Source organism: Amphibalanus amphitrite, unplaced genomic scaffold, assembly GCF_019059575.1.
Source record: "Amphibalanus amphitrite isolate SeventyFive unplaced genomic scaffold, NRLGWU_Aamphi_draft 000080F_arrow, whole genome shotgun sequence".
In the NCBI taxonomy this organism is placed as follows: domain Eukaryota; kingdom Metazoa; phylum Arthropoda; class Thecostraca; order Balanomorpha; family Balanidae; genus Amphibalanus; species Amphibalanus amphitrite.
In genome coordinates this window covers 42,355-60,534 of record NW_024881576.1, presented here as the reverse complement: position 1 = coordinate 60,534, position 18,180 = coordinate 42,355, and the positions used below count along the sequence as shown (strand labels likewise).

Below are 18,180 nucleotides of genomic sequence, written 5' to 3'. Positions count from 1 at the left end.
CACTTAATGCGTTCCCGGCCTCCCGGCGCCAGCTGTTGCGCTGTGCCGTGCCGCGTTCGGTCGGGGGTGCGCGAGTCTGTGCAGTGCGAGTGTTTATCACTGGGCAAACCTGTATCGTTTCCATTTGTGCAGTGTCTAGTTATGAAGAATTGCTTGCCGATATATGACCTACAGTGATCGACGTTCTGATTCAATAACTTGCCATAAGCCATTATTCTCAACCAAATCGCGCAGAGACGTTTGCAAAGTTGTCGAGGGGGGGGGGGGGGGCGAAACAAGAGCGATTTTTAATGAATTGCTCTCCATGCAGTGCAATAGGACTTAGGTTTAATTTTTCGAAAGTTGTGGAGCCGCCCCCGGTGTCCGGCCTGGCCAACTCTCTCAAGAACCGACAGCTAACGGAACACTGAAGTTTCACTACGACGATTTCCGCCAAAGTTATGAAGAAAGGGCAAGTGCAAGAAGTACAAAACTTCTCTTGGTAATCAAAACTTAGGTTTGGCAAATTCCAAACCCTAAGTCACTACAACTGTGGATATAAATAAGCTGGTTAGGCCAAGCTCTGGCCAATCTGAGGTTCAGACCTATCATCAAGTTCATGAGGCAGCTGCGGAAGGGCGGCTCACGGGCTCCACTGCATAGGCTCAGACAGGTACTCTGCAAAATGTCGTCTGTGTTCTTAGGTTCAGATCTATCGATAGGTATGTGCATGCTTCTGATTCGATTGATAACTGTAAACGGGCGCTGGAAGTGAAAGATTCGCTTGATATACGAAAGGTGCATTGCAAGAAAGCATATTATTTCAGAAATACACTTTCATTTTATCTTGAGCGTTTTTGGAATGGGCCGGATGAATTCGTCATCAAACTGGTAAGGGATTTCGTTTGAAGACCACCGATATTTAATAATATGATGGTCTTCAAACGAATTCGCTGGCAAATTCGATGACTGGATTGGGCGGCGTAGGATCTGCTGGTCATCTGACTATGGGTTGAGCAATACGTTAGTTTTGACCTAGTTTGAGCTTCATTCGTTAAGTAGGAACAAGACGATGCTTCTTTTGAGCATCGTCACTAAACAAGCCGCCCTCGTTTTGACATTGTTTTTCGTTAATATTGTTACTAGGTACTTTGTTATCATACACAGCATTAACGAGGACCTGCTTCCAAAACAAGGCAGAAACGCTCCAGCTATTTTTGGGACGTGGTAAAAACTAACCGACACCTGGTAACTGTCATCTGACGAACACAAAACAAGCCAGGGGCTCGCAGCGTGTGTCAAAAGTAGGATGCAAAACTAGTCTGTACCCCCGACATTTAGCGTTGAGAATCATTTGACGAGGGGCTAGTCAATATTTTTTACAGTGTAGGTACACCAACTGAACGATCACTTTAAAACTTCAGCGAATGATGAAGAGTAGGTATCAGTATACATGAAATGTATATCTTCGAATTTTGATATCGGTGACATAAGGTAAGGTCAATTTTGCGGCCTCTTCATTGTGCCTAAGTTAAAGGGAGAAAATTGAAATGCACCAAAGCCATACATAGCACTCTCAAACATCCGATAACAGGTTAACATGACACAGTGGATCGGAAAATTGCACCCGTGGTCCCTCTCTATATCCCCCAGGTCATCTCAGGTCATGAAAGGAGTTCAGCAGTTTTTTTTTACAAAACCTTTTGATGAAGACATGCTAAAGCGATGAAAACACCTGGGGTGTGATCAGCTTGACGATACGGATCGATTGCTATACAGCATGACCTTTTCCGGTCAGGTTTTGACCTTCACCTTAGGCCTAATTTTGATATTGACCTTTAAAGGTCAAATTATAGTTCATTCGATAGCTCATGGCGTAAGAAACACGATGCTGGAAAATCACTGTCGTGCCAGTTTCCAGTCAATTTTTTTTCCAGAAAAACATTACTTAAAGGGAAACTATCACCTTTTTCATTTTTAGAAGATTGCACAATTCGAATTTCAGAAGTCGTTCTGTGCAGGTTTCCTGTATGTTTGATGCAGTCTTGCAACGCAATCCAGCCATCCAAGAAACTTCGCGCGAGACGTTTTCTTGGATGGTTTTCTTGGATAGCTTGATTTCATCGAGGGCTTCTGTTTTAAAGAAAATTTGTCAGCTTTGCTGAACTGTTGAGCAATTAGAACTGCCAGTATTTCAGTATTTAACGTGTAGTTAATGTTACTGTATTTTATTTATGCATATTTTGACCTTTTTAAGCAAATAACGAACGATATTAAGAAACATACAGGAAATAATACCTATCTAGGACTCTACCGCGACGAAATATTTCTATCTCGAGTTTTCAAAGAATTTCATGCACTCGGCCAAGGCCTCGTGCATGAAATCCTTTGAAAACTCTCGATAGAAATATTTCGTTTTCGCGGTATCGTCCAAGAATGTATATTCAGACTTCCCATACCTGCTACATTGCATGATTAAATCGAGACATCCAGGCATTTAAACGGCACGTGCACTGTACCACACTTTTCAAAGTTTAATGCAATGCTTTAATATTATAAGCCGTGTGGTTCAAGGGGTGTGGTTCGTGTGGTTAAACACGTTGAACCACACGGCTGCTGACGTCACTATCATATAGTTGTGAGCTTTTTGGCAGGTATGGGAAACACCAGGGGCGGATCCAGAAAATCTCCAAGGGAGGGGCCATCAGAAACCAGGAGGCCCCCCCCATAATCCCACCTGTTGGAGGCCCCATCTTCCCACTTGTTGGGCCCCCCCCCAAAAAAAAACTGCGTCTATTGAGCTTATCTAGCTGTTCAGGCAACATCTCAACATCTGTGCAGGCTTGGAGGCCCTCTGTGCAGGTTAGGAGGCCCTGTAAAAGTGGTCATCTCTGTGAGTATAAGAGACCTCCAAGTTATGAAAAGCTTTACCAATCTTCTAACAAAGAAGTCTTCTCAGCTAGTCTTCTAAGAAATAACTAAGTGGGTAGGTTAAAAAAAAAACTCATCGGATTTCGGCCACTTTATTTTCAGGAGGCCCCCTTTTCAGCTTTTTAACTTTTTAACTTTTTATTTTATTTTTGAAAAAAATCGGCCAAGGGGGGGCCATGGCCCCCATGCCCCCCCTTGTATCCGCGCCTGGGAAACACATTCCAGCCCTAAGGCCGGGAATTCAATAAATGTCACCTCGCTTTTTTAGCAAAATCACCTCGGGCCTAACGGCCCTCAGATTTTTCGCTAAAAAAAAACTCTGTGACATCTATTGAATCATCCCGGCCCCGGCCAGGAATATATTTTACCGGATTCTTCAAACACGATCTCTCGATAAATGATTCCAGAGTCGCTTGCGAGTCTAAAATAGTACGTGCGAAAAGCCTTCATCACTATTTTCATGATGGCCGACGGCGAAATTGTCACCTTGAATGGCGCACTTCATACATCTATCACGCAATTTCCGAAGGCAAGCTACAACGTTATTTTTTCAATATAAGCCTCACGCCAGTTCCACATTTAAAGAAAAAGGCAAAAAATGATGCCAACACACAACCAAATACCCTCGTACCACCATACCTGAACGTTGAATCTGGTTGAATTTCGTCAACCCGGCTTTGTTTACTTTTGCGGCGTATCGATTCGCCGGGTCCAAAGCCGAGAATTCCGGCGTCAACGTTGAGTGAATGGTACTAATGTTTACTAATCTCCAAAGCTTGTCCAAAGCCACAGCATCGGCGAATCGATTTCTGCTTTCTTTTTGCAAAATGAAAAATGCGAAACGCCAATGGTTTTTAAAAATAACTAGAGGGACAGCATTACGCGCAGCGTAAAGAGAGACAGCATTACGTGCAGCGTAATAAATCAATTTTCATTAAAATCGGCCCAGTAGCGGCCGAGTTATGGCCAGAATAAATTTGGCGTCTCCTCTTGGCCGGCGGTGCCCTGTTCCGGTATTCATTGCCAAAGGTCAGTGACCTTCCGGCTCTGATTTCGCTCAGTTTTGCAAGCGAAGAAACTGAGGCTAAAGCGCGTGCTCTCTGCTCGGCGCCGGCCGCGGCCCAAAATGCCGCAAAGATGCGCCCGCCACGTGCAAACCGGCGAACGCACCCCCATCAAAATTTAATACGACAAACAGATGCACGCGTCCGACTTCAGTCGAAAATTTCACCCCCGTAGCCCGCACCGTTCCGGAGCAATAGCCCGCCAAGCGTGACTGACGCGTTACATACGTACAGATATTTTGATTTTTATATATGTAAACTAGAGGGACAGCATTACGCGCAGCGTAATAAATTAAGTTTCATTGCAATCGGCCCAGTAGCGGCCGAGTTTTTGCCATAATAAATGTTGCGTCTCCTCTTGGCCGGCGGTGCTCTGTTCCGGTATTCATTGCCAAAGGTCAGTGACCTTCCGGCTCTGTTTTCCCTCATTTTCGCAGCGAACAAGCGAACAATCTTAAGGCGCGTGCCGTCTGCTCGGCGCCGGCCGCGGCCCAAAATCCCGCAAAGATGCGCCCGCCACGTGCAAACCGCCGAGCGCACCCCCACCAAAATTTAATACAACAAACAGATGCACGCGTCCGCCTTGCGTCGAAAATTTCACCTCCGTAGCCCGCACCGTTCCCGAGCAATAGCCCGCCAAGCGTGACTGACGCGTTACATACATACATACATACATACATACATACATACGTACAGACGTTTTGATTACGAGCGAGCGAGCGCAGCGAGCGAAGCGAAGTCTTTTCAATATAACGGAAAAATCTCAGTATGAGCGGCCCGGCCCGGCCCGGCCCGGCCTGTAACACTTTTGAGAGGCTTATATCTCAGCAACCGCTGGACCGAATGGCCTGCGGTCTTTTTTGCTGGGTAGCCCCATCCCTTCTACCTCGTAATTGACTACTTTTGATACATCTCAGTGACCGCCGTGGTACGTGCCACGTGAAAAGTCAAGGGTGTTCAAGCAGTTTTGCAAAAGTAATGATTTTGAGAGGCCCATATCTCAGCAGCGGCTTGAGCGATTGTCTTGCGGTCATTTTTATAGGGTAGCTGCATCCCTTCTACCAAAGGTCGGATACTCTTCATCTATGTGAGTGACCCCCACTGCACGTGCAAAATACAACAATAAGAGGTGCCAAATTTGTTCCCATTTCAGTAACTCGGTAATTACTGGGGCGATTTCGCTGAAACTTGGCATACAGGTAGGCACCCACCAGGCAATGCATTCCCATGTGCTGCGGTTAGGGTGCTACTGCACGTGCGCACGTGCAGGGGGCGTTTCCAGATCTCGAGAACGGCTGGGCCGATTGCGCTCAAATTTGGTACACGGTTGGGGACCGGTTAGTAGGGTGCCGTGCAAAAGTCATTTTGGACCCCGTTTGCACGTGCGCACGTGCAGAATGCCGCTTCCAGATCTCAGGAACGGCTGGGCCGATTGCGTTCAAATTTGGTACACCGCTAGCGACCGGTTAGAAGGGTGCTTTGCACAAGCCCGTTGGAAGTACCCTCTCGCCCTTCTGCACGTGCAGGGCTCACTATCTCGCTCGCTCGTTCTTCGCCCAAAAGGCGTTTTACTGGTAATACATCAGCATCGTGATCTTCGCCCCAAATGACTCGCTTCACGAATAGGACCCCCCCAATTCCCAGTGCTCTGGAGCCGCCCCTGGTAAAGGTATGAACTTTAAATTTTCAGGGAATGTGTCCAATTTAGTTTTAGGAAAAGTCAGAAAATTTCAGCATCGTAGCTTCAGCGGTTTCGGAGATATTCCCGAAAAACCTGAGGGGTGGATAAAAACAACCCCCCCCCCCTGCCACTAATAGGGTTAAATGAACGCACGCTAGCGGCGTTTGAACTTGCAAGTATCCGACAGTCATTTTACGACATAGAAAATGGCCCGACTTCTGACAATCATACACGAGGCCGGTTTTGACAAAAACATGAAAGCTATGTGATTTCAGATGCACCAAACATTTCTTTGGTTAGCCATATCGCGAGTTACTCGGTTTGGTAAACTTGGCTTTTTGGTATTTATGGCCACTCGTGAACCCCATTTGCATCACTGTGGGGGGGGGGGGGTGAGACATTCCCGGCCCAGCGCGATTGGCGCCGAGCACCGGCCCGGCGCGGATTAACGAAGGCAATGACAATTTCGGTCGTAAAACGGTTGGCAAATAATCGCTTATGGAACGCAATGGTGGTTTTATTTGTACACAATGACATAAACTTTTTTTTTTGCTCATAATAGTTAAAACGAAGTTTCAGACTAATGAGAAATGAAACGGTGACGTAAGCCTCGGCACTAAACAAAAGTAGTCTAGGGCCTGGTCTTGGGAGTGCAACGACAAACTATTACCCAAATCGGAAGGGTCAGAACCGTCAGAGCTATTCGACTTACACTTTCACATGCGACGAAGATGCAAAAAAGGGGTAGAAAATCACATGCCGAGGCTTGAAACAATGACATGACATGACATGGAGGAGTACACTGGTGTCAACCGAAGCTAAAACTATTCTACGTTCAGAACATGATAATAAAGTACCTATCACAGATGAGCTTATCTTTCTAGTAGAGGTTTATTTCCAAATGGGTCTACAGTACAGGGATTATTCTATCCCGCACCTGACCTCTGAGATGCAAAAGTAAGAATTCGTTACCTTTGCATCTGTCTGAGAAGCAAAGATAACGTATCGACTATCGAGGATTCACAGCCAAAAATCAAGACTTCAAGTTGTGAAGCGTCAATAGCCGCAACTTTTTTTGATGGCCGTTAGTAATAAACTGATGAATAAAAAACAAACTAATCTAAATATATTGATCATAAATTAATACATAGGAATATAACATTTTAAATGAATTGTGAATAAACCTCTACATAGAAAGATATATGATTCCTCGTGGCTCACTCGTGGAAGATCGGATATCTTTTCCTCGCGTGTTCCAGAAAACCTCGCTCCTTCGTCGCTCGGTTTTTCAGTAACCCGCTTGGAAAAGATATCCTTTTCTTACACACCGAATCGAAAGATCCGTTGGCCAAAGACACGAGGATAAATCGTAATGAACCATTCGTGGCAAGTTCATCTTTCCCCGTCCGGGAAAAGATCACTTGAGGCCGCCGTCCACTGTGACGGAATTCCGTCCGGAGTCCGTCAGGAATATCGCCGCACGCTGACCGCATCCGGACCGCAGACGGAAAGCTCACGGACACTTGCTAACACTTTGTGAAGAGCAATTATCAGTTATTACTAAAGAAAATATAGCAATTTACAAGCATAACATGGTGCTGCCATGTCAAGGAGATTATGTTTACTTACTTCATCTTAAAAGAGTTGAAATTATTTCTTAAAATTGCAATTGAAAACTCGAAGACGGAAGATTGTACCTGTCCGCGTCCGTTCCGCCTGCGTTCTCCGCAGAAAAGCTCAACATGTCGAACTTTGTTATTTCGTTTCCGTAGCAACCGCTTCCGAAACGCTTGCGGAGAGCTGACGGAAAATCAACAGCTGATTGCCGTTCGGATGCGGTCCGCACGGAGCGCACACGATTTCCGTACGGACCGGATGCGCCCATAGGGCTCTGTGCTAAATTCCGTACGGACCGCAAGCGTTCCCCATAGTGGACGGCGCGGCCTTTAATCTTTTCCCGGCCGGGACAAGATCACCTGTTTTTGAGTTTATAGAATTAAAGAATTAAAGAATTTATAGCAACTAATAGTGTGTAAGAAATAAAATTGTGCATGGGTCTGCAGGGAAGATGAAAAATTATCAGCACTCGTGCCATCTTTTCACTCGTGCTGATAATGTTTCATCTTCCCGGCAGACCCATGCATAATTATATATACCTTCCACTAGGAGACATGAAGAATCATCTATATCTACATTGTACTACGATGCAATGGTTGAATGAACACCATTATAGTAGTTTGAAGTTTGAACCAACATATACACTATTGGTATGGATAGGTAGGTACCTGGTAAAACAGGACCGTGTGATGAATGCACATTCTCAGATGATTGTCTGAGAACTGAGCCACGAAAAAGCAGAGAACTTGACATCCGGGATGTGCTTCAGCCATGTATCGATGGTGATGAGTGATGACACAAGCAGTATGTCAGATAGTATGTATGATCCACCAAAATGTACAGCAGTAAAGGCTGATTAGTTATTCACAGAATTTACTGTACAAAATCAGTGGTGGGGAGATACTTGTCAGCCCTGTGAAATACGACAGTCATTTACAAGAAGATACCACACATTCTAACAGATAATGGCCTCTCTCATGTAGTAACAGAAAACCACTCAGCCACGCATGAAAAAGTAAAACTAGTAATAATTTTCTAAAAAAGTATAAGCATTTGCTTGTAATTGTTTGACTCCTGTCGCTGTAGCTTACATTCCTATACCAAGGAACTGTTCGGTGTGTCCCTTAGCTTCTGCACCAACTGCTGTCAAAGTAAAACCTTACTGATGGCCTTTGGCATCAAGTCATCACTTCAATCAGATCACCGGGTACTGTTTTGGAAGATCCAGAAAAGGTGAATTCAGTATTGCATGCTGCTGGGTGCTGAGAGCATATTCCACAAGTTGATTTAAGAATTTAAAAAATGTCCATGTTTTGCTTCCTCATACAAATGTTGCAGTGCAATTCACTGATTTTTTTTCTCGAAGCATTTCTTGGAAAGGAAAACAACACATTTTCACAAATTCTGACCAAATGTCACACATGCCCCCTCCCATTTTCTACTGGTCAGTGGTCATCCCTCCCTTAATCTTCTTATCGTCTACAGCTGTAGGTCTAAATATCGTACAATCGTCTGCAGCTATAATATTGTGAGTTGTTTAGAGTCGTCTAGAGCTAAACTCTCAGATATCATGATAATGTAACCTGAATTCACAAGCTGCTCAAGTAGGATTGTGATGGTGTTGCCAGTTATAACTTATGACTGTTGCAGTTGCAAAAGCAACAACATTAGGACTCGATAATTGGCATTTGGTTTGGTAGTTAGCACAACAGACACAAACAAGCATAATCTGGCCTAATTTTTCTTAACAGCACTGTGACAGTGACTAATGAGTTGACAAGTGATCTTACAAAATTAAGGAAATATACCATTTAACATGGGCTTTGGAACTGAAATAGCAGTTTTGTAACTTGAGCTGAGATTAGCACATATCATGAGCTTTTATGGCCCAGCGGTCACCCCAGGTAAAGATATCTCATTTCTCATTCTGAAAGCATTCTGTGGTACGTACATGTTTATGTGTTTGCTTGCGCTGTGCAACGCTGCTTTGTAAATGCTTGAGACGCATGCTTTTTGTTGCAGGTATGGTGCTTGCCTTTTTGTTGAATAAAGCCAAAGTTATGAAGCAACGCATGTGCATGATCTGAGTCTTGAAATTACTGCATGCGCTAGAAGGCCTGGCTCACCACAATTTATTCAACAAAAAGAAAACTCAGCATGGACAAGTTCCTTCGTCCAGAGCGGTTCGACTGTAACCCCAACTCAAGCAGTGCTGCTGGGGAATGGAAGCACTGGTTCCGTACTTTCAGCACTTTTCTGGATGCTGTACAGGAACATAATCCGAACAAGCTGGACATTCTGATTAACTTTGTGGCACCTCGTGTTTATGAGTACATAGTGGACTGTGTGGACTATGAATCTGCTGTGGAAGTACTGGAGAATTTGTATGTGAAACCCAAGAATGAAGTGTATGCCCGACACATGCTGGCAAGTCGCCACCAGCAGCCTGGGGAAACACTGGATGAGTACTTGCAGGCTCTGAAACTGCTGAGCAAGGACTGCAACTACAAGTCTGTGACAGCTGAGAAGTATCGTGAAGAGTCTGTTCGAGATGCCTTCATCAGCGGCTTGACCTCACCGATCATCCGCCAGAGGCTCCTCGAGAACAAGTCACTTGATCTTCAGACTGCGTTTGACCAGGCAAGGGCTCTGGAACAGGCGCAGAGGAGCTCTGACTCGTACCTGACCCCAGTCGCCCCCCCCCCCCCTGAGCGCAGCCACTGCGAACATGAACTCTGGGGCTGGGGTGGATGCCGGGTGTGGTGTGTCTGACGGGGTGCAACGTGAGAGACCTGATGATCGGCATGCCCCGCAGCCCTCTGCTACTGTCGAATCATGTTTTTTTTCTGTGGTAACAAGCATCATCTTCGCCGTGCTTGCCCTGCTCGCTCTGCTGTGTGCGTGAAGTGTGGGAAACGAGGGCATTTCGCAAAAGTTTGTCGCACCCCGCAGAGCGTGACATCAGCCGTCTTCAGTGGCCCTGTGCTGTCTGCTGTATCTTCTGCTTCCGCTGGTGTTCTGTCAGACGCCACTGTCAATGTTTGTGTTGATGGTCATAAGGCGAGCGCACTGCTGGATACCGGCAGCTCTGAGAGTTTTATATTAGGGCGGGTCATCCGAGAACTTTTTTTCGAGGACACATAATGAAGACCGAAATTCCTACGGAGCATGTCACAAGAAGACTGTGTGAATTTTTTCAATTTTTTTGGTTGAGGTTGCGGGTCGCCGCAGCCAATTAATCAACCGTGTTTTTCGCTACATTTTCACTGCACGCGAGTTTTGAGCACAAATATCATATGATTAATTATTTTCAAATATATACCTCGAAACTTCAGCTATTCCTCAACCTATTCTGCAAGTCTGTTGGCTGTATCTCTTTAACTTTGGCCATGGTGCCATGCTCTCTGCATCGGTTTTCCGCAACTCGATCGCAGCGCCATCTCTTGAGAGGACTGTTAACCTTGCGTCGACCGAGACAATATGCATTCTGCTGATGCGATCTTAGGACGCTGATGAAAAAAAAAACGTAAGGCACAGGAGCATATATAGCGTGAAAGCCGTCAATTGCAATTAAAGTAGCCATGAAATGTACATCTTGGGGGTTCACCTGACTTAAGCACAGCCATTATGCGCCAAGTGCGATAGTGTCCGCTGGACCAATTAGTCATTTGATTCTGCACTGAGACTTCAGCAGCATTATTTTCAGTTTTGGCTTCGATTATTTCCTTGCATGTAAATTTAACCTTTCTTTTTAAATGCAAACCTAGTGTTAGAACTGAACAGTAGCAGCTAAATTGCAGAATAACTAAATACTAAGTTAGCCTCGTCAACTTAGCCCGGCTTCATCTGACAACAGACTGAGGATGAGTTGCGAGGTATCCTGCTGATCGGCGATCCGCGTATCATATCACTGCCCGAGTCGCGCGTTCTCATCGGACCATCAGATCCTATTTTGATGACCTATTGGGGCGCGGCCACCGCAACAAGCAGTGGAGCATCGAGCTTTGAGGGAAACTGACCTCATAATAACCGCGGTAGTAGCTGCTAAGTGGTCTCCGACGCAATTTGTGATCCCAATCATGTGACATTGTTGCAGTTAGTGGAAAGGAGCCTCCATGTCGAAACGGAACTAATGCCGCGTGGTGGTCCTCGGTGACACTTCACATTCTGTTCTGGGATAGGCAAGTGATTACAAAGGAAATGCCCTTCTGCATTTTACGTGCATAAGGATGCGTCGTTTATCATGATAAATAGGATAGCCGTGCTGGGTCATCGGCTATGACGAGCCTGTTGGACGAGCATATTGCTTCAGTAAATGAGCCCGGTAGTCAATGCTTATTCTATTTTACACCAAAATCAGACAAGGGCCAAACTATTAAACAAGTTTACAATACTTGTGGAAAAGCCACTGGACTATAAAGCTGCGCCGATCAGTGGACCATTTACCAAGAGTGCCTGTGCATCGAGCAGGAACCGTTCGTGCCGTTTCGGGCAACGCCATGCAGTCCAGATCAGAGAACACTTCTGAACAGCCCGGAAGCAGGCGTCACGCTCTTGACAAATCCTGAGGTAGCTGTCAGTAAGGAAGCTTGAGCCCTTGAATTTGGTAAAATGGCTTACGTTGGCAGCTTGCAAGCTCCGTTCCGTCGCGATCGCCATCATACAACATATATTGACCAGCTTCGAACTATCACCGAGTTCAATGTTGTTCACTATGTCCCAATGTGGTCCGAAATTACGGAGTAAACATTGCAGAGACGGATTACTCCAAAGCATCCAGCTATTGCGAGACCTCTCAGCTCACCGGTCTGTGTTATTCGCCCAGTGATCGACAGGAATAAGTACCGGGCCCACTATAGGAAACTTTTTTGGGCTGTACTGGCCGATACAGACAGCCAGCAAACAGTGCATACATACACTGCGATGCTTGCTGAACTAAGGAATGGTGATAAAAAGACTCGAGACACTTATGGCAAAAAAAGTATAGGAAGCGAATGAGGCAGGAGACATAAAGATATGCGATTCTATCAGCATTTTGCAATAAACAAGTCATGCACTGCATGCAGCTCATAGATCGGTCCAAAGAACGCGTTATCAGAGTCACCAATAGCAATCTCGCTGGAAGAGGGTGGCCTTCTGCAATGCAACGCTCTCATGCCGGCGTTTGAATCAATTATCGAAGTGTGATTTTCTGTCCTAGGACGGTTAGGTGGCTGGCTACATTGCATTTAAAAATGAACATACGGTTTGGACTGATGTTATCTGTCTGCAAAACTTAATTTAACTGATAAACATATAGGCATCGAAGTTAGCATCTCGCTGTTTTCTTTGCGAAATCACTATAGGTATAGCTTCCGGAGCAATTTATGATTCCTGAAGTATTTCGGATCGAATGGGTACAACTCACCTAGTGTCAAATAAGGAACACCAGACACCTAGGAACACCAAAGAACACCATATACCCGACGTGGCAGCGGCTGCGTCAGCTTTTAACGGTCGGAAAGCCGTCAAAATCAATGTTATGCCAAACTCGCTCAATAGATGGCGCTGGTTTCGTTGCGCTCAGAGCGCCGATGCTAATCGCTATTCTGAGCACGATTCTGCCACTGGGGTTTCCAAACTTTGTGAAGAGGTGGGGGTAAGCATGTAGAACTAGGAAAGTGGTAAATATAGTACCTTTCTCGAATTTTTCCCACTACATTTTGCAAACAACGAGAAAAATTAGCAAAAGTGGTCTCGAAAAACCGTTGACGGCGCGCCCAGTTCCTTTTCAAAAATTCGCAAAAAAAATATGTTTTAACCGTTTTATGGATCAGCCCGTAGGAAAATCGCTCTTCACTTGGAAACTTTTTCCATCGACCCGCCCTATTTTATATGCCAGTCTCTTGTTAATGAACACAGCTTGAATGTGCCCCCTCAGTCAAACACTGTGTCTATGGCCTCCACCGCACTTTCGACTCAAACACTCGGCTACTGCCTTGTTGACCTTACTCTCCACGGTCACATGTATCCGGCTGTAAGACTGTCAGTCCAACCAACCCTGTGCTGTGACCTCATCTTGGGACAGGATTTCATGCGACAGCACAGCAGTGCGACAGTTCAGTTCGGAGGACAGAAACCGCCACTCAGTGTCTGCGGACTGGCGACCCTCTCTGTTCCCCCCGCCTTCGCTGTTTGCCAACCTCTCAACAGACTGCAAGCCGGTTGCAATCAAATCCAGGCAATATAGCGCCCCTGACAGACGGTTCATTGAAGAGGAAACCAGGAGGCTGCTCGCTGAAGGAATCATCGAACCCAGCACCTCTCCTTGGAGGGCCCAGGTAGTGGTGACTACAAACGAGAGGCATAAGAAGAGGATGGTGGTTGATTATTCCCAGACGATCAACCGCTTCACGCAGTTCGATGCGTATCCACTGCCCAAAATCTCTGAGCTGGTAAAACAAGTGGCCCAGTACAATCTGTACAGCACAGTAGACCTCAAGTCTGCCTATCATCAGGTTCCGATCCGCCCCGAGGACAGACCGTATACGGCATTCGAGTCCTACAAACAGCTGTACCAGTTCCGCAGGATTCCATTTGGTGTCACCAATGGGGTGGCCTGCTTTCAGCGCATCATGGATCAGTTCATCAAGGACAATGGCCTCTCAGACACGTTCGCATATCTAGACGACATCACCATCTGTGGCAACAGCCAGGAGGAGCATGACTATAACCTGAGTAGGTTCATGGAGGCTGCGAAGAAGCATGGCCTGACTCTGAATCTTGACAAGTGTCTGTTCTCTGCTGCTTCAGTGACCCTGCTTGGGTACTCCGTTTCGCATGGCGAAATCAAGCCGGACCCTGAGCGTCTCCGGCCTCTCCGGGAGCTTCCTCTTCCAAGCAGCTTGGGCTCACTGCGGCGCGCTCTTGGGATGTTCTCCTACTACGCCCAGTGGATCCCGAACTACTCTGCAAAGGTGGGGCCCATCGCTCGAGCCTCTACCTTCCCTCTCGACGAAGAGGCTGAACGTGCGTTCAACCTACTGAAGGATGAGATCGAGAAGGCCACTGTGCATTCGATCGATGAAGACGCTCCGTTCGTGGTTGAAACTGATGCGTCTGATGGGGCAATTGCTGCTACCCTGAACCAGGCAGGAAGACCCGCAGCGTTCTTCTCTAGGACGCTGAACTCAAGCGAGCAAAAACACTCTGCGGTGGAAAAGGAAGCATACGCTATCGTGGAGGCCCTCCGCAAGTGGGGACACTATCTCACTGGACGCCACTTCACTCTGGTAACAGATCAGAAATCAGTGTCCTTCATGTTCAACGCCAAGCACGTTGGAAAAATCAAGAACGACAAGATCCAGCGATGGAGGATGGAGCTCGCGTGCTACAGTTTTGACATTCAGTACCGTCGAGGGGTAGAAAACCTCCCAGCTGACGCCTTCTCCAGAGCGTACTGTACGACGGTCAGCTCAGATACCCTGGTGGAGCTCCACAACTCTCTCTGCCACCCTGGCGTTACCCGGATGATACATTTTATCCGCTCTCGCAACCTGCCGTTCTCCGTGGATGATGTTAGGCGTGTCACTTCTTCGTGTCAAGCTTGCGCCGAGTGCAAACCGAGGTTTTACCGTCCACCTCAAGCTCACCTGATCAAGGCCACCCAACCCTTTGAGCGTCTCAGTATAGATTTCAAGGGACCTCTTCCGACATCCTCTCGCAATCGCTATCTATTTACTGTCGTCGACGAGTTCTCACGCTTCCCTTTCGCGTTTCCGTGCGCGGACATGACGACCCCCATGGTCATCTCGTGCCTAAATCAGTTATTTGCGATCTTTGGCATGCCAGCCTACATTCATTCGGACAGGGGTGCAGCCCTTATATCAGCTGAGTTGCGTCAGTTCCTCACTAGTCGCGGCATCGCTTCCAGCTGCACTACACCGTACAACCCCCGCGGTAACGGCCAGTGTGAGAGATTCAACGGCGTAATATGGAAGGCAGTTACTCACGCTTTACGATCCCATGGTCTCCCAGTACAGCGATGGGAGATGGTCCTACAAGGCGCCCTCCACTCAATTCCATCACTGCTCTGCACATCTACCAACGTCACTCCGCATGAGCGTCTGTTTGCGTACAGCCGTCGCTCTACGAGTGGCTGCTCTGTCCCCTCGTGGCTGGCCTCAGGGGGGCCCGTGCTACTGAGGCGGCATGTTCGTCATTCGAAGTACGATCCTCTGGTAGAAGAGGTGGAGTTGCTCGAGGCGAATCCTCGGTTTGCTCATGTTCGTTTCCGGGATGGGAAGGAGTCCACTGTGTCTGTGCGTGACTTGGCTTCTCGTGGTGATGCTGCTCCACTGTCTGATAGGAGTGCTGATGAGGGCGGCACCGAAGCTGCTAGCCCTGTTGCCTCTGGTCCCGTTGAGTTTCCTCGCGAGCCACAGACAGCAGCGAATCAGGACAGGGGTGCTCAGGAGTCTCATGGCCGGGCGTCCCCCCCCCCCCCGAGCCGTCACAGATCGTTCAGTCGCATTCTGCGGATCAACCTCTTGATCCGCCCACTTTACGTAGATCCTCTCGTGTTCGTAGGGCTCCCGACCGTCTAGACCTCTACATAGATTGGGACATCGCGCGAAACTTTACCGCCGCATGTTGCGCTGGGCTTGGGTCGACTGTCGTTTTAATTGTATGCTGTTTGTTGCGTCTTCTCTGTAACACGGGGAGAATGTGGCGTGTTTATGTGTTTGCTTGCGCTGTGCAATGCTGCTTTGTAAATGCTTGAGACACATGCTTTTTGTTGCAGGTATGGTGCTTGCCTTTTTGTTGAATAAAGCCAAAGTTATGAAGCAACGCATGTGCATGATCTGAGCCTTGAAATGACTGCATGCGCTAGAAGGCCTGGCTCACCACACATTCCTTTATGAAGAAATGTTTCCCTTGCAGAAGAATGCCAAGAATGCAGCCACCTATGGCAGAGGCCAATCATCAGCCAATCAGTACCCAAATGGTGGAGCTAGGAAGTATGATTGGCTGATGTGCAATCAGCTTCTGCTGCAAACACTGTCTAGCCTTAACCAAACATGGAAAATAGTTCTTCCTACACCTAAAAGAATATTGAAAAAAACATAACTTCTCTTGTAAATATTGATCAGTTTCTTTACTGATCATTTTACAGGTAAAAACTCAGAACTGTAGAGAAAAAAAACTAAGTTGAGGAAGGACGTATAGTCCCTGACAAAACATCAGCTGTTCATCTACCTTTGCAATAGCTGCCTTATTCAAAAGATGATTGTATGGAAATTTTAACACTAGTGTTAGGGCTTGACACGATTGTTTTACAACAGAAAAATGTGTTGAATTGATGGTTCCTTGCAGTTCAGCAAAGAAAAAGAGGTAGGTAACCATGTAGATGAAGTAGAGTGAAGATAAAAAACAATCTAACCTGACCTAACCTAACTTACTGAACTACAACCTTGATTCTTGAACCTACCAACCTACATCCTACAAACCTAGATCCTACAACCTACAAACAAACCTAAAACCTATAACCTAAGAACCTACCAACCTACAGCCTACCAACTTACCAACCATACTCCATCTACACATATGCCGAAAAAGGTAGCTGGTAGGTGCCACAGCGTTCTAAAATTTGGTTTTGGTTTGGTGTACCAATGGCGGAAAAATATTTGGATGAGAAAAAAGAAGCCTATGCTATACCTATGGTATTTTTTGCAACAATGATGCCTAGCTGTACATGCTTTTAACAGTGACTGAAATTGAAGTGGAAAAGGATGATGGAAATAACGCTAAATTCAGTGCAGAATTATTGCTTAACTACTAAATGATAGGGTGCATGAAGCGAGCATTATTTTCAAAGATGAAACAATGCCATGTTTTCTGATTATTGATTGGGCAGAAAATATTTTTTATTTGGGGTTATTTTTGCCCAAAATTCTTTTAAAAATGGAACACTGAGGTAGGTATCATTATTTTTAATTTTAAATTCTTATATTTTTTAAATTCATGCCATTTAAGGCATTGTAGCATCCATAACTTGAATTTCTTCAACTACCTAATTAGTCATCAGGGACATGCTGCTTTGAACTAAACCAAGACGCATCAACTCAGGACTCCAAGTCCAGTCCTCACGTCTTGGTCCTCACCATGGACAAGTGATTACGACCCCAACCATCCTGACCCGACTGGCAGCAAACAACACTCAGGTGCCCAGGTTAAGCTTGATGTCAGAGCATACGTACAGACTAAAATGGCCATGACCTCAGACCTGGGTAATAAAAATGTGTTAAATTGCAAGTCAAAACATAGCTTTCGAAAACACCCTCAAATGAAGCCTCTACGCAAACTTCAGCTCAAGCTCAAGCTTGCTCATCCTGTGCCAATCTGAATCATGATCAAATCAAATGTCAGGTGCGCAGGTACCTACCTACTTTTATTCATAAATTATGTAAATACCTGTTGGTAGGGCGACCCCCGGAGGCGGAGCTGACCCGTTGATGAACCTTGATTTGGAGCCAAAATGAAAAACAAGATCAATGAAAAAAGACATTGAGCATTTGTTTTCAGCTGCGTCTCAACAGTCTAAAATGCGCCATGAATGTAATAAATACAAAAGTCTTGATCACTAAATAATTGTTGAGGTCAGACGAGGTGGTCAGACAAGCCAAAGCATGGGTGTAACTTTGTATACCTACTTTCGAGGTCCCAATATGTGGGACCCCAATGCAAACATTTGGGACCCCAATTCTTATTTTGGGAGTCTGGGACCCCAATAGTTGAGGCCCCCGAGACGCACCAGCTACTTTACAAATGGAGGTCCGTTGTTCAGATAGAAGGTTCTCTGTATAAATAGGAGGCCCCTTGGACAATTAGGAGGCCCTGTTGGACAAATGGGAAGTCCCCTGGACAAAT

The 18,180-nt window shown here is 46.2% G+C and overlaps 1 protein-coding gene across 4 annotated transcripts in view; it reads right to left on the bottom strand.

Moving 5' to 3' along the window:
- LOC122379542 (catenin alpha-like) overlaps positions 1 to 17,806 on the bottom strand; it is a 69,704-nt gene extending 51,898 nt beyond the window's left edge. Inside the window, exon 1 of one of the 4 annotated variants that reach the window (XM_043361821.1) lies at positions 17,725 to 17,806. The gene's annotated coding sequence lies outside the window, so the exon portion shown is untranslated. Of the gene's footprint in view, positions 1 to 3,549; positions 3,567 to 7,940; positions 8,027 to 17,724 lie in introns of those variants that run through there. The other 3 variants (XM_043361825.1, XM_043361822.1, XM_043361824.1) reach the window with 3 other exon arrangements.
- Between the last annotated feature and the right edge of the window lie 374 nt (positions 17,807 to 18,180).